Source organism: Macrotis lagotis, chromosome 1, assembly GCF_037893015.1.
Source record: "Macrotis lagotis isolate mMagLag1 chromosome 1, bilby.v1.9.chrom.fasta, whole genome shotgun sequence".
Taxonomy (NCBI): Eukaryota; Metazoa; Chordata; class Mammalia; order Peramelemorphia; family Peramelidae; genus Macrotis; species Macrotis lagotis.
This window is the reverse complement of record NC_133658.1, coordinates 868578056-868592169: the sequence shown is the minus strand read 5'-3', so window position 1 is coordinate 868592169 and position 14114 is coordinate 868578056. Positions and strand designations below refer to the sequence as shown.

The window sequence follows — 14114 nt, the reverse complement described above, 5'->3', positions numbered from 1 at the left end:
AAGGGGGCAATGTTCTCATTTTGGCTAGTAGATCTACAAAAACAAAATATCTTGAGCTGAAATAGAGAAAAGCTGCTGCTGTGTGATTATAATGACTGCATTGGTCCCAGAGAAGAAAGGAGGAAAAAGTAACTATCTACCTTTTTTTTTTAGAAGTGGAGGACTATGGGTGTTGAATATTACATATTTTGTTGGATTCAGTTGACATGTTAGTCCTGTCAGCCACTCAGATGTCATTTGGTTTTTCTGAATCGTTTTTTTTTTTGCCCTCTTTTTTCTTTTTTGTTAAAAGATGGCTCTGTGAATAGCAGAGGAGAAATGAAGTTCGGAAATGAAGTTAATGTAAAAACTGAAAAATATAAAATAAATTAAGATATTTTATGCAAGGATAATAAAGAAAAAGAAATGTTTATAAAAGAAGATCATATGCAGTCTCCCCTGCCTTTTCAGTCCAAAATATTTTCTTCAGATCTGTAAGGCACAATGAGAATATTCTCATTCTCTCTCTCTCTCTCTCTCTCTCTCTCTCTCTCTCTCTCTTTCTCCCTTTTTCCTCCTCTCTTTTTTATTTCTTCTTCCCTTTCCTTTCCCCCCTTCTCTCTGTCACTTTATGTCTCTCTCCTCTTTCTTCTTTCTCTTTCCTAGATCTCTCTTGTTTCTGTCTCTGTCTGTCTGTCTGTCTGTCTGTCTCTCCCTCTCTCTCTCTCTCTCTCACACACACACACACCCCTCATGATACAGTCTCACAAAGGAAATATTTCTAGAAGCTGCCTTTGCCAAGGATTAGAAACAGCAGGGGCAGAGGGAGAACAGCCAAGACTTTTTGCCATCTTAATGCTCACTAATTAAACATCTGTTAGGGGAAAAAAACAAAACAGCTGGAGATGGCAAATAAAATCTCAGCAATGGTTTTAGAAATCAGCAGGCCCCTTATTTTAGTGACCTCCCTTACCTAGAACCCCATTGAGAACCCATAAGGAAACAAGACCCAGAGTGCACAGCTGAAATAGCCATCACAAAGCCCATGCACAAATGCTCATCCACCTTCCCTAAAATTTTTGTATTCTATAGACAACTCTAATGGGGAAGGCTTCATGGGCCTACAAGAGATGTCCTTTTGGGATGGGGAAAGTGCTAGCACTGGAGATGGAAACTAGAGTTCAAATCCAATTTTCAGCACTTATCTTAGTTTCCTTGTCTGCAAAATGGGAAGAATAATGCTTGTGGAGCATACTTCAAAGGATTGTTCAATTGCTGTAGAAATATGGATTATGGTTATTATACTGATAAGGAACATGGATATCCAGTTCCCCCAGGAATCATGAAATGAGAAGGGGAGGGAGCCTATTAAAGAAGCAACTCTGGACTTGGAATCTGTATTTGAGTCCTGATTCATTTACTGTTTGACCTTCAGAGGGTCACTTAACTGCTCTGGGCCTCAGTTTCCTTATGTATAAAAATGGTATAATAATCCTTATATTATCTGCCTCTCAAGGTCATTTTGAATAAAATGCTTTATAAACTAAAGCACATAAAAATGTGAGTTGTTTTTATGGCAAGAGAAAATAACTGGAACCCTCCATATGAGATTAACTGATGCTTAGTACTCTCCAAGGAGGCAGCACTGAGTGTGTGTGTGTGTGTGTGTGTGTGTGTGTGTGTGTGTAGGGGGAGAAATGTTAGAAAAATTTCTACATGAAATGGTGAAAAAATGCTTTGGCATCTAAAGGGAAAATGTGTCAATTATGTAGAAAATACTCTCTGTGGTATAGTGCTCAACCCCCCAACCAGGCCAGATAAAGAGGGTGTTGCTGGGGGAGGAGGGGGGCAGTGCAGGGAGGAGGATGTTTGCCATCTATCAAACCTGCAGGGGAGACTGAGGGAAGGAGGGAGGAGGAAATAACTAAAGAAATAGAGCAGCAGAGAGGAAGGGTATGAGTGTGTATGTATGTGTGTCTGTGAGACTATGTGTCTGTCTGTCTCTATGTGTGTCTGTGTGTATAGAGAGAAAGGAGAGGAGATAAACAAAGAGGAGAGATGACAGGAAAGGAGAGGGAAGGAGAAAGATGAGAGGGGAGAAGAGGGGAGGAAGGAGAAGGGAAGAAAAGGGAGGAAAGGGAGGGGAAACAGACAAAGTCAGGAAAGGAAAGAAGAGCAAAAAAAATATGATTAAAGGGGGAGGAGGAAGGAGAGAGGAGGGTAAGAGGGAGAAAGAGAGAGGAAAAGAAAAGGAAAGGGGGAGAGAGAGGGAGGGAGAAAAATTAGGAGTGGGAAAAGAAAAGAGAGTCTTTCTGAGAAGTAGAAAACATTAACAAAAAAGAAAAAATTCTGGGAAAATCAAAAATTGCCAAGGTCATTTGCAGTTGAAATAATAATATTGTCTCTGTTCTTTCTGGATATTACCCAGGAGCACCTCTTCCACAAGAGGCTCCTGGAGGAGGCTGCTCCCAGAAAGTGGAGCTGGCCTTTTTGTCTGTCTCTGGTTCATTATCCTCCACCTTCCCCACAGCCGAGCTCCAGGGAAATTCTCTCCAACAAAGCTTAGCAATGGCTCATGTCTTGAGACTCCCCCCAAAAGGGATTAATAGTGTTTCTCCTGAAAGGTACACAATGTGCAAAGGAGATATCAGGTACATATAACTATTTATTTCTTCCACCACAAAAGAAATGCTTCAAGTGTGAAAACACAGAAATACACATTAAAAACTGCTTAAAACAAGAAATCATCATCCATGACTCCTGCTACAATCTCTTCAGAGGTAAAGCCAATGCCAAACAGAGATTTCAGATTCACCTTGGACCTGAGCAACTCAAAGGCCAGATCATTTTGGTCAGTCAAGGAGTGGTTGGGCTTCCTATCACTTCTAAGAAGCAGCAGGCACTTCTCACAGAGCAGCCAGTAGGAACCCCAGAATACTTCTGTCTTTCTCTCAGGATGGCAATTTGTTGACAGGCTCAGAGAAAGAAAAATAGAAGAGGCAATCAGGGATTTTGTTCTGATCTCAGACTCACCTAGACAAGCACAAAATCTTGCTACTGCTGCTAGTGTGTGTGTGTGTGTGTGTGTGTGTGTGTGTGTGTGTGTGTGTGTCCATCATAGCTGCTTCAGGGAGGGAAGCAAGCAGAAAAAGGAAAGAAATCTCCTTATCTTCTCTTCCCTCCCCCCCACAGGAAGTCCAAAGAACTGACAGACTCACAAATTGTTGTTCAGTCAATTCAGTCATGTCTTACTCTTCATGACCTCTTGGCAAAGATATTGGAATGGTTTGCCATTTCCTTCTCCAGCTCAATTTACAGAGGAGGAAACTGAGGCAAACAGGGTGAAGTGACTTGGCCAGAGTCAAACAGTTAAGATTCTTTTTTTTTAGTTCTTGTAAGGCAAGTGGCTTGCCCAAGGCCACACAGCAGGTAATCATTAAGTGCCTATTGTCAAATTTGAACTCAGGTCCTCCTGGCTCCAGGGCTGGTGCTCTATCCACTGTGCCACCTAGCTGCCCAGTTAAGAAGATTCTGAGGACAGATTTGAACTCAGGAAGAAGAGTCCTCTTGCTTCTGGATCCTAAGCTCTCTATTCATTGTTCCATCTAGCTGCTCAGAGTCCCCAAAGACAGCTCAGAAGAGAACAGAGAGAGGTAATATTGTTGACCAGCTCATCAAAGGAACCAAGAGCCATCCACACTCACAGAACCTGAGTGTGCATGCCCAGCTCCACAGGAGTGACACCAGTCAGTCCTTGGCTACACTAAGATAGAGAACATTTTATCTTTAAAAAAGATCACACAAGGGGAAGGAAGAGTTTGACTTTAAGCCAGAGACGATGGGAGTGACTAAAGGTTTTTGAAGAACAAAAACTGTCTTTTGGGACTGCTTAGTCAGGCTTTGAGGAAAGCGTGCTAGATTTGGAGTTGTGATACCTGAGTTCAAATCCATACTTACTACCTATGTGACCATAGTCACTTAAATTCTCTGGGTCCCATTTTTTCATCATCTGTAAAATGAAAATGATGGAAGAGATGGCTTTTGAGATCATTTCTAATTCCAAATCTATAGTCCTATCCAAAGGGTAACCATGATATACCTTCTAGGGGCCTCTCTGGGTCAGAGTTTTTTTAACCACTTTCTTGGTAAAATTCCAAATTGTTCTACAAAACACAATTCCACCAACAATGTATTAATATTCCTGTCTTTCTCTAATCCCTCCAGCAGCAATTTTTTATCCAACTTGCTGGGTTTGAGGTAAACCCACAGAGTTGCTTTAATTTGCATTTCTCTTATTATTAATAATTTGGTGCAGTCTTTCATGTAGTTAGTAGTTTGTATTTCTTCATTTGAGGACTGTTTGATTTTATCCTTTGACTTTCTATTCTGGTATAAGTTTTGTCTTATGTATATATTTGTTAGTTGTATAGGTTGTAGCAGCGGCCACACTCCGGTAAACCATCTTGGTAGACAGGGCTAAAACAGGTTGAGGGTAACCAACAGGACTCAACTCATCAGTGAGTTAGGGGGTGTCTAACCCAAATACAAGAAGACTTCCCCAGCGAAATGGGCAAATGAGACCAATTTCTTCCCAAGGTGGCAAGAGTTGTGGAGCTCTTAGAGCATAATCCAAGTTATCTATTTCATTTTTGCAACTGCCTCTATTATTGTTTGCTTAAGAGTACATCTTCTACCCAGGCTGGAAGAGAAACATGATCTGCTCCTCTTCTCATTCTTTTATAGTATGATCTTTAATATAACAGATCATATGTCCACTTTCATTTCTTTTTGTAATATGGTATAAACAGTTGGTCTAAGTTTAATTTGTGTCAGACTGTTTTCTAGTTTTCCCCAGAAGTTCATATCAAATAGGAATTTCTTTTCTAGATACATTATATTTTCAAGTTTATCAAATACTGGATTATTAAGATTCATGAGTTCTGATTTCATTAACATTCTGTGTTTGAAGGCCACTTTCAATTCTATCATTCTGGATCCTAAGACTCTACCAGCTCTGATATTTTGAATTCTAAGAACTTTCCCCACTCTGACATAGTGTTCTAAAACCCCTTCAAAGTCAGATTCTAAACATCTGGATAGAAGAAGAGAAATAAAGGGGGAAGGAAGAAGGGAAGATAAAGTACAATCTTGAAGTCTAGTCAAGGACCAGCTAATATTGTCCTGGTGAGATTATCAGTACCCTCCATAATTCAGATTTTCCTTTTCTAAGCGGGGGAGATAGCAATGTCAGGCCCTCTTGCTTCTGATGGATATATTATTGATCAATTCTGTTTTAAATTTCTCTAGAAACTTTATCTCTAGAGGCTTTGTCATCATAATCATTTCTACAAAATGTAGCAAAAACCAAAGATGACCCCAGGTGTGACTTTTATCAATCCCCACCCTACTGTATCCAGGTTTGCAGGCAGATATTTAATGAGGCAGCTCTTGGGATAAGAAAAGAACCATATTCTTAGCATACTCCCTATATTCCAACTATGATCCTCATCTCCACAATCTTGGACTCCATCCACAGACCACTTAGCTCTGATTGGTGAACTCATTCTGCCCAGAGCCAGGTCTTCTTGCCACTTCCTGGCCACCTTCACTCCATTTACCCTGTTTTTCTTACTCCCTTTTAATATGTTGCCAGAAGCTAGGTAGTACAATGAATAGAGTGCCCAACCTGGAGTCAGGAAGACTTACCTTCCTGAGTTCAAATTTGACTGAGTGACCCTGGACAAGTCACTTCACCCTGTTTGCCTCAGTTCTGTCATCTGTAAAATGAACTAGAGAAGGAAATGATAAACCACTCCACTATCTTTGTCAAGAAACCCCCAAAAAGGGACACAATGAGTCAGACATGACTGAAAAATGACTCAAAACAGCAATTCTTCCATTAAAATGTAAACTCCCTCAATGTCATGCTTCAATAGACAAATATCAAAAGATATGAACAAATAAGTCTCAAAAAAATTGCAAACTATTAATAATCATATGAAAGAATTCTCCAAGTCACTAAGAATAGGAGAATTGCAAGTCAAAACAACCTTAAAGTTTAACCTCAAACCCTGCAAATTGACCAAGACAGCAAAAGATGGGAATAGTCAACATTGGAGGGGGTTATGGGAAAATGTAAATTTGTATACTATTGTTGAAGCTGTGAGTCAGCACAATCATTTTGGAGAGTAATTTGGAAACATGTAAATTAAGAGACTAAAATGTCCATACCTTTTGACGCAGAGATTCTACTGCTAGGCATATACCTCCATAGGAAGACATTGATTAGAAGAAGGTCCCATAGACACTAGAATATTCATAACAGCACTTTCTATAGTGGCAAAGAACTGAAAACAAAGTAGATAAGCAAATTGTGGTACCTGGATATAATGGAATAGTACTCTTCTATAAGAAATTATGAATATGGTAAAGAAGATAGAGAAGCATGAAAAGATTTACATGAACAGATGCAAAGTGAAGTCAATAGAGTCAAGAAAACAACATACACAGTGAAAACAATGTAAATGGAACAACCACCATAAAAGCAATCAAAGGCAATGTTGCAAGATGAAAAAGAATAAACCTGGATCCAAATAAAAGATATGAGAAGAAACTTTGATATCATTCTTTTGCAGATATTGGAGATCTAGGAGGTGAACATTGCAGAGATATTCAGACTTTTCTAATGTATTGGTTAATTTTACTGAATTTCCCTTTTTTTCCTCAAAAATATGCTTTGTTCTATGGAATATCTTTCTGGGAAGCAAGGAGGAACACTAAGAGAATTTTTGGTTACATAAAAGCAAAAGATATCCACAAAAAATTAAGAAAGAATATTAGGTCTTCAAGGATGGAGTTGTCTTGCTGGCATATACATATATATATATATATATATATATATATATATACATATATATGTTTTAGGTTTTTGCAAGGCAAATGGAGTTAAGTGGCTTGCCCAAGGCCACACAGCTAGGTAATTTAAGTGTCTGAGACCAGATTTTAACCCAGGTACTCCTGACTCCAAGGCCAGTGCTTTATCCGCTACGCCACCTAGCCGCCCCACTATATGCATCTATTAATATGATTTTAATACATTATCTTTCTTTCCTCTTGTGAGGCAATTGGGGTTGTTACTAGCCTTGGGTCACACAGCTAGCAAGAGTCAAGTGTTTGAAGCTGAATTTGAACTCAAATCCCCCCTGATTTCAGGACCAATGCTCTGTCCACTGCCCCACCTAGCTGACCCTTACCCAAATGTTTTTATAAACTAAACAAAACAAAAACCTATGTTGCTCCAGAATTAAAAAGAATCAAATAGAGGAAAAATTTGTAGCACGTATCTCTAATCAAAGTCTGGTGTATGACTATATAACTTTGTGCAACTCTGTTTCACTTAAATTCACATGTAAGTTAAGACACCACCCCATGATATCATTGGTCTTCTTCTAGAAGAAGGACAAACCACATAATATATATCTTGGATGTCATTTCTTTATCAAAAATATTCTATGATACTATGTTTTTTTTCCCAGGTGTCTGTTTCCTTTTATATCCTGGTTGTAGTAATTTTGCCTATGCAAAATCTATAAAACTAAGAGACATTTCCCAATCAGTAAATGCTCAAAGGATATGAAAACTCTCTCAAAACAATTGTAGACTACCAAGAACCAACCATATGACAGTGTATTTCAAATAATCGATAATAAGAAAAATGAAAGCCAAAGAATTCACATCAGTCAAATTGGCAAGATGACAAAAGATAAAAATAATGAATGTTTTAAGGGTGGCAATAAGTCAGGAGCACTAATACATTGTTGATGGAGCTGAGAATTAGTGAAAGCATTTTGGAAGATAATTTAAAATTATGCCAAAAAAGTGTTACTAAAATGTCCATACCCTTGATTCAGAGATTTCATTGCTAATCAAATATCCTAAGATCAAAATCAGAAAAATCCTATGCCAATAAAAATATTTATGGCATTTTTTGTTGTTGTAGTAAAAAACTGAAAACAAAGTAGGTGTCTAATATTTGGTAAATGGTTGGACAAATTGTGGTATAGGAGTCTAATGTAATATTATTATGCTATAAGAAATAATAAATGCCTAGAATTCAGAGAAACAAGGGAAAATTTGTATGAACTGATGCAGCCTGAAGTCGGTAGAACCAGCAGCACTATGACTACTGGAATAACACAAAAAATGGTCTAAGTTGTGTTATAATTAAAAAGACTAATCTTACTCCTGGAAAAGAGATGAGAAATTATCATTATGGGTGCAGGATGCTGCCTATCTTGTCAGACACTAAAGCTATGTTGACTGCTTTTGTTTTCCTGCTTTTCTTTATTACTAAAAAAAAAGGTTTTGTTGGCTTGAGTAGGGGTTAGGGCAGCGTTACCTGGAAATAACCATGATATAAAAACAAAAGGCATCAGTGAGACATGTTGTTAAAAACTCATATAAAAACCACCAACTCATAAATCCTTCACAATTCCCCAAGGCATCAGGTGTAATAACTAAAAGAGACCTTAGAACATAAGATGCTAAAACAGAATTATAGAGTTACAAGATATCTTGGAAAAAAAACTTTAGAAAATAGAATGTCAGACTTGGTATAGACCTTAGAACAGGGAATGTCAGAGCTGGCAAAACTCTTAAACTCAGAAGGTCAGTGCTAGGAGTGTCCTGAGAACATAGAATGTCAGAGCTGGGAGGGTCCTTAGAACACAGAAGGTCAGTGCTAGGAGGGCCCTTAGAACACAGAATGTCAGAGCTGGAAGAAACTTAGATCATTTTTTCAGCTTCACTGAGACCCTGAGAAGGGAAACAATCTGCCCAAGGTCTGCCTTGAGTCAGTGGCAAAGCTAGGACAACAACCCATGAGTTCTACCCCATTTGGTGCATTTTTTCCCACTTGGCCTCAGCAAAGGTAGGGAGTCTTTACAGAATGGGTTTCTAAGAACCTCAGGCAAAGCATCTGATGTCCAGGAGGCTGCGGTTTGTAATTTCCCCAAGATGATACCTGTCTAGACAGAGGGGAGTTCTGTGCTGGTGGAGAATGCAGATAGCATCTGAATAAGAATTCCGGGCCTGGCTGAACTCTTCTGCTCCTGGACAGGAGTCTCTGGAAATTGATGAGAGATATAGTGAGCACACACTACACATCCAGCCTCGGTCTAGTCATTAGAGGGCAAGGACGCGTACTGCAGGAGAATTCATAGTTAGAAGGAAGCTGGAAGGGACCTCTGATTATAGCCTGGGAGAACAAAGAGCTGGGACTGGGAGGGGCTTTTTATTTTGTCTAGACTTTTCATTTCAAAACTCCCCTTACCAATGTAGATCATCTTTTGTTGTTGTTTTTCAGTTGTGATGGACTCCCCATTTGGGATTTTCTTGGCAAAGATACTGGAACAGTTTGCCATTTCCTTCTCTAGCTCATTTTACAGATGAGGAAACAGGCAAAGTGGATTAAGTGACTTACCCAAGGTCATACTATTCGTGTCTGCCTGAGGCAGGATTTGGACTCAGGACATCCTAACTCCTGGACCAGCTCTGTACACTATGGGACCACCTAGGTGTCTCCAGATCAACTCCAATTCTCAGAGCTGTAGTTTAGAGAGAATTGCCTGAGGAAATTGAAAGGTTAAATGATTTGCCCAGGGTTATACTGACCTGAACCTAATCTAGACTACAGAATGCCAAAACTAGGAGGGGACTTAGAACTTGGAATGTCAGAGCTGGAAGGGCCCCAGAATGGAGTTATGTCAGAACTGGGAGGACCCTTAGAACACAGAGTGTTGGAGTTGGGAGGGGACTTGGAACACTGGATGTCAGAGCTGGGAGGGGCCTTAGGACATAGAGTTTTCCATTTGGGACAGCACTGGAACCAATCTTATCCTAATCTCTTCATTTTAAAGAAGAGGAGGGCAGTTAGGTGTCGAAGTGGATAAAGCACTGGCCCTGGAGTCAGGAGGACCTGGGTTCAAATCTGGTCTCAGACACTTAATAATGGCCTAGCTCTGTGGCCTTGGGCAAGCCACTTAACCCCATTGCCTTGCAAAAAAAAAGAAGAAGAAGAAACTGAGGCACTGAGAAAGGATGTGACTTGCAAGAAGTTAGGGTATCAAAAAGAATGCCGAAGCTGAAATCCAAAAAGCTGACTTGTAAAGGTACTTTGCCTACTCAGTCCTCATTTCCCCCTCTGTACAATAAAGAGTAGCCATGCTTTCCCTCCCACATATATTGCTGCTGGGAGGAAATGGCTTGAGAAATTCCCAAGCCTAAGCACTTCTTCCCTCGCCTTGTCTGCCTTGCTTTACTCCTCTTCCCTCCTTTTCAAAAGCCCAACCTAGGTGGGAACAGGTGATTTCACTCCAAAGACAGGAATTGCTAACCAGAATGAAACACACACTTGAGTCTGAAAAGATGAAATGATGCATCACACAGGCCCACACCACAGATAGGTTTAACTCCCACACTTCAATTTCCTCTGGTCCAAAGAATCTAGAGTCTAAGGAGGGGCTGCTGCTGGGAGGAGGAGGACCAACAGGAAATTCTCTTCAGGCCACAAAGAAATGAATGTTGGAAAAATGATGCTTATCTCCCAGGGAAGCTTGCTAGCAAATCAAGGTAGGGCGGCTGCTGAAACTCAAAGGATTGTCTCTCCCCAGAAAGGCAAGACTCAGCCTGGTGTTTTGTGAAAGGTTATAATTAAGAGTTTACAAGAGGCCTTGCTCCTTTGCAGAGGCGGGAGTGGGGAGCAGTCCATAGATAGGAAATACTGTCTTCATTGTCAGATTTTTTTATGTGTATTGATCAGTTGAACTTCTTTTTAAATTTTTCTCTGAAAAATATTCCTTCATAAGGGATGACTCTCTAGGAGGGAAGAAGAGGAGGAGGGATGCAGGGAGAAATTTAGTTGATATCAATAAAAAATTTAATTTAAAAAAGAGTTGGGGGAGACCTTATTCTTTTGCAGAAGTCAGTGGGTGGTCTATAGACATGGAGCACTGCCTCCAAATTTTTTTTCTGTGAGTTGACAGGTTTTGCTGAAAATTTTTCCTTCTTTATTTTTCTTTTAAAAAATTCTTTGTTACAGATTGTGGCTGTCTGGGAAAGAAAGGGAGAGGAATAAAGGGGAAAGTATAAGCAATATGAAAACAAAAGATATTTATAAAATCTATGAAAAAATAGGGCTGATCTTTGTTGGTAAGAGGTAAAGGGGAGGGTTTCCCTATTTCTCCAGGTCTCAACAATGGTCAAACTATAATAATTTTCAACTGTAGTTAAAGTTAGGTTGCTAGAGGAAATTTGGTCTGACACCAGGAGGTGACCTTTCCTGTAAACCTTTCTTTTCTTGAAAGTTGCTTACCCCTTTGGACAACCTGAAGGGAGGGAACTCCAGATCACCAATAAAAAATGATGAGGATGGTCCCAGTTGTGCCTAGAAGCCTTTTTGAATTCCTGCAATGGTGAAATATATTCCAAAGGGCATCTTGGAGAGACAACTGGTTTGTTCTAAGAGTTGATCAGAGGTACACCTCTGGGTTGTTTTATCTCTTTAGATGACTCCCTTTAGATTGAAATTACATGCAAAGCAGCATGGTTTAGTGGGTAGATCAGGGGTTTTCAAAGTGACTGATAGGAGAGAGGAGCCTGATCCTAAAATGGCTATGACTTGATCCTATGGGGGGCAGGGTTATGATCCAATCAGCATGGGTAGGAAAATGTGCTGCATCCAATCCCATCTTCTCCAAGACAGAGCCCAACACAGCCACACCTAATTATCTTCCTCAATATTTCCCTGCCAGGCTTCAGAAAAGTTCCAGGACTAACCCTTCTTAGTCAGGAGACTACCTATAATCTACTGCTAACCAGGTACATAGAGCTGCATCTAAGATGGCATCACTGGGAAAATCCCTTCCTTCTAAACATACCCACTCCTTGGACTATATGCTCAGGACTGTGATCCATGAGTAAGAGGCCCATATCAAACACTTTCTTTTTTTGGGTGGGAAGAATGAGTTCATTACATCATGGATCTCATTATACTATCTCTCCCCCTAAACATTCCTCATTACTGTTAAAAGGACAGCCATCCCTGCAGTCACACTCAGTATCATCTTCATCTTCTCCCTTTCTCTCACCCTACATAATCAATCAGTTGCAAGATTTTCTTGGTTCTACTTCCATATCTCCCCCAACTTTCATCTCTTCCATAACTCTCATCACCTCTCAATTATCTCAATGGTTTCTTCACTGGCCTCCTTGACTCAGGTCTCATCTCTTTATCCAATTCCTCATCCAAAGAGCTACCATCATGGGTTTTTTTTAGGTTTTTGCAAGGCAAATGGGGTTAAGTGGCTTGCCCAAGGCCACACAGCTAGGTAATTATTAAGTGTCTGAGACCAGATTTGAACCCAGGTACTCCTGACTCCAGGGCCGGTGCTCTATCCACTGTGCCACCTAGCCACCCCATCATGGTTTTTCTAAAATGATGATATGATCACACCTCTCCCCTATTCTGACAAAATTTCATGATTTTCTATGGAATCTTTCATCTTTATTGAATCTTTTTAAAGTTTCTATTTTTGTGTTTTATAATGTACATGGTTATTTGTATAGAAGTACATATATTTACAAGTAAAAACAAACATATGTTGTGTAGCTAGATGGCAAAGTGGTTAGAGCACTGGCCCTGAAGTCAGGAGGACCTTAGTTTAAATACAGTTTCAGACACTTAACTAGTTGCGTGATCTTGGGCAAGTCACTTAGCCCTGATTGCCTTGCATTCGGGGCCATCTTTGTTCCTGCTGTTTCATATCTGGCCACTGGATCCAGATGACTCTGGAGGAGAAAGTGAGGCTGGTGACTTAACACATCTCCCCCTTCAAGACTCAGCTCAAATGCTAACTTGGCAAGAGGTCTTTTCAGTGTCCCAACTGCTAGTGCCCTCCCCTCAAAGGTTTTTTTAATTTATTTTGGATGTATCTGAATGTACCTATTTATGTATATGTTGTTTCCTCATTAGAATGTAAGATCCTTGAGGACAGGAACTGGTATTACTTTTTCTTTGTATCCTCAGTGTACATAATATAATATTTAAATATACATAAATGTTTATGATTAATTTGTTTCTATCTTTATTTCATTTTAACACTGTTTCTGGCCAAGTATGGCACAATTTAGCTGGAGAAAACCCCTATGGCTTGGGAGGAGGAAAATATAATTCCTGATTGGTTGAGAAATAAGCGCTTAACAGTATTGCGGAATTTGTTGGACATGCTTTGAGAAAGGTCTTCAAGAACAGAGATGAGCCCAGAGGGCTATGAACTTCTGAATGGTGGACTGAAATTTTAGAGATAAAGAAATGAAGAAGATGCCAGTCAGCATCACGTCTCTTAATTTACAGTACTTGCAACCCCAGAGACTGTTCAGAGAGAATTCTATCTCAATGAGATCATCCTCTCTCACTCCCAGGTGAAAAACAAATTTATTCTTGTATACTCTTTGTTATATTCTAATCTATGTAATGTTTATGATTTCTATTTGTTTCTTTGATAAAGAAGCTTAGTCTTGTTTTTAAGATTTGTGCTTGTGGAGATTTGATGTGTGTGTGTGTGTGTGAAAGAGAGAGAGAGAATGAGAGAGAGAGAGAAAGAGAGAGAGAGAGAGAGAGAGAGAGAGAGAGAGAGAGAGAGAGAGAGAGAGAGAGAGCAGTATTTGGAGGGAAAGGGCTGTTAGTAAATGTAATATTAGGTCCACCCTCCCCTTTTAGAGGGATTAGAGAAAGTGGCATCCTGGTTACTCCCAAATATTGTCCCCCTAGAGGAATAGGCATGAATTGTGGTGGATAGATGTAATTCTAATCCACTTTTCCTCTTGCAGATGAAAGGATGCTTCCTTTAGAGGTCCTGGATCCTGTCTTTACTTCTCCCCTGTTAGGTTGCTGACAGTGCTGCTACAGTCCACCCCCTCCTCTCTGCAAAGGTGAGCCAAATCGCAGATCACATCTATCCTTGCCACCTACAAGTCTCATCTTTACATATTAGACCTCCTCCAACACATATATCTGACATTCAGGCAGACTTCATTCCAACCAAACTAGACTTGTCCCCTCTTCCTGTTACTGCTCT

At 39.9% G+C, this 14114-nt stretch overlaps 1 long non-coding RNA gene across 1 annotated transcript in view; it reads left to right on the top strand.

The window, feature by feature from the left end:
• The window catches only part of LOC141509007 (uncharacterized), a 135672-nt gene that overhangs the window by 53519 nt on the left and 68039 nt on the right, over window positions 1-14114 (top strand). The window contains exons 3-4 of the long non-coding RNA XR_012474561.1: window positions 13153-13458; window positions 13867-13968. This is a non-coding gene — a long non-coding RNA (uncharacterized LOC141509007). The remainder of the gene's footprint in view (window positions 1-13152; window positions 13459-13866; window positions 13969-14114) is intronic.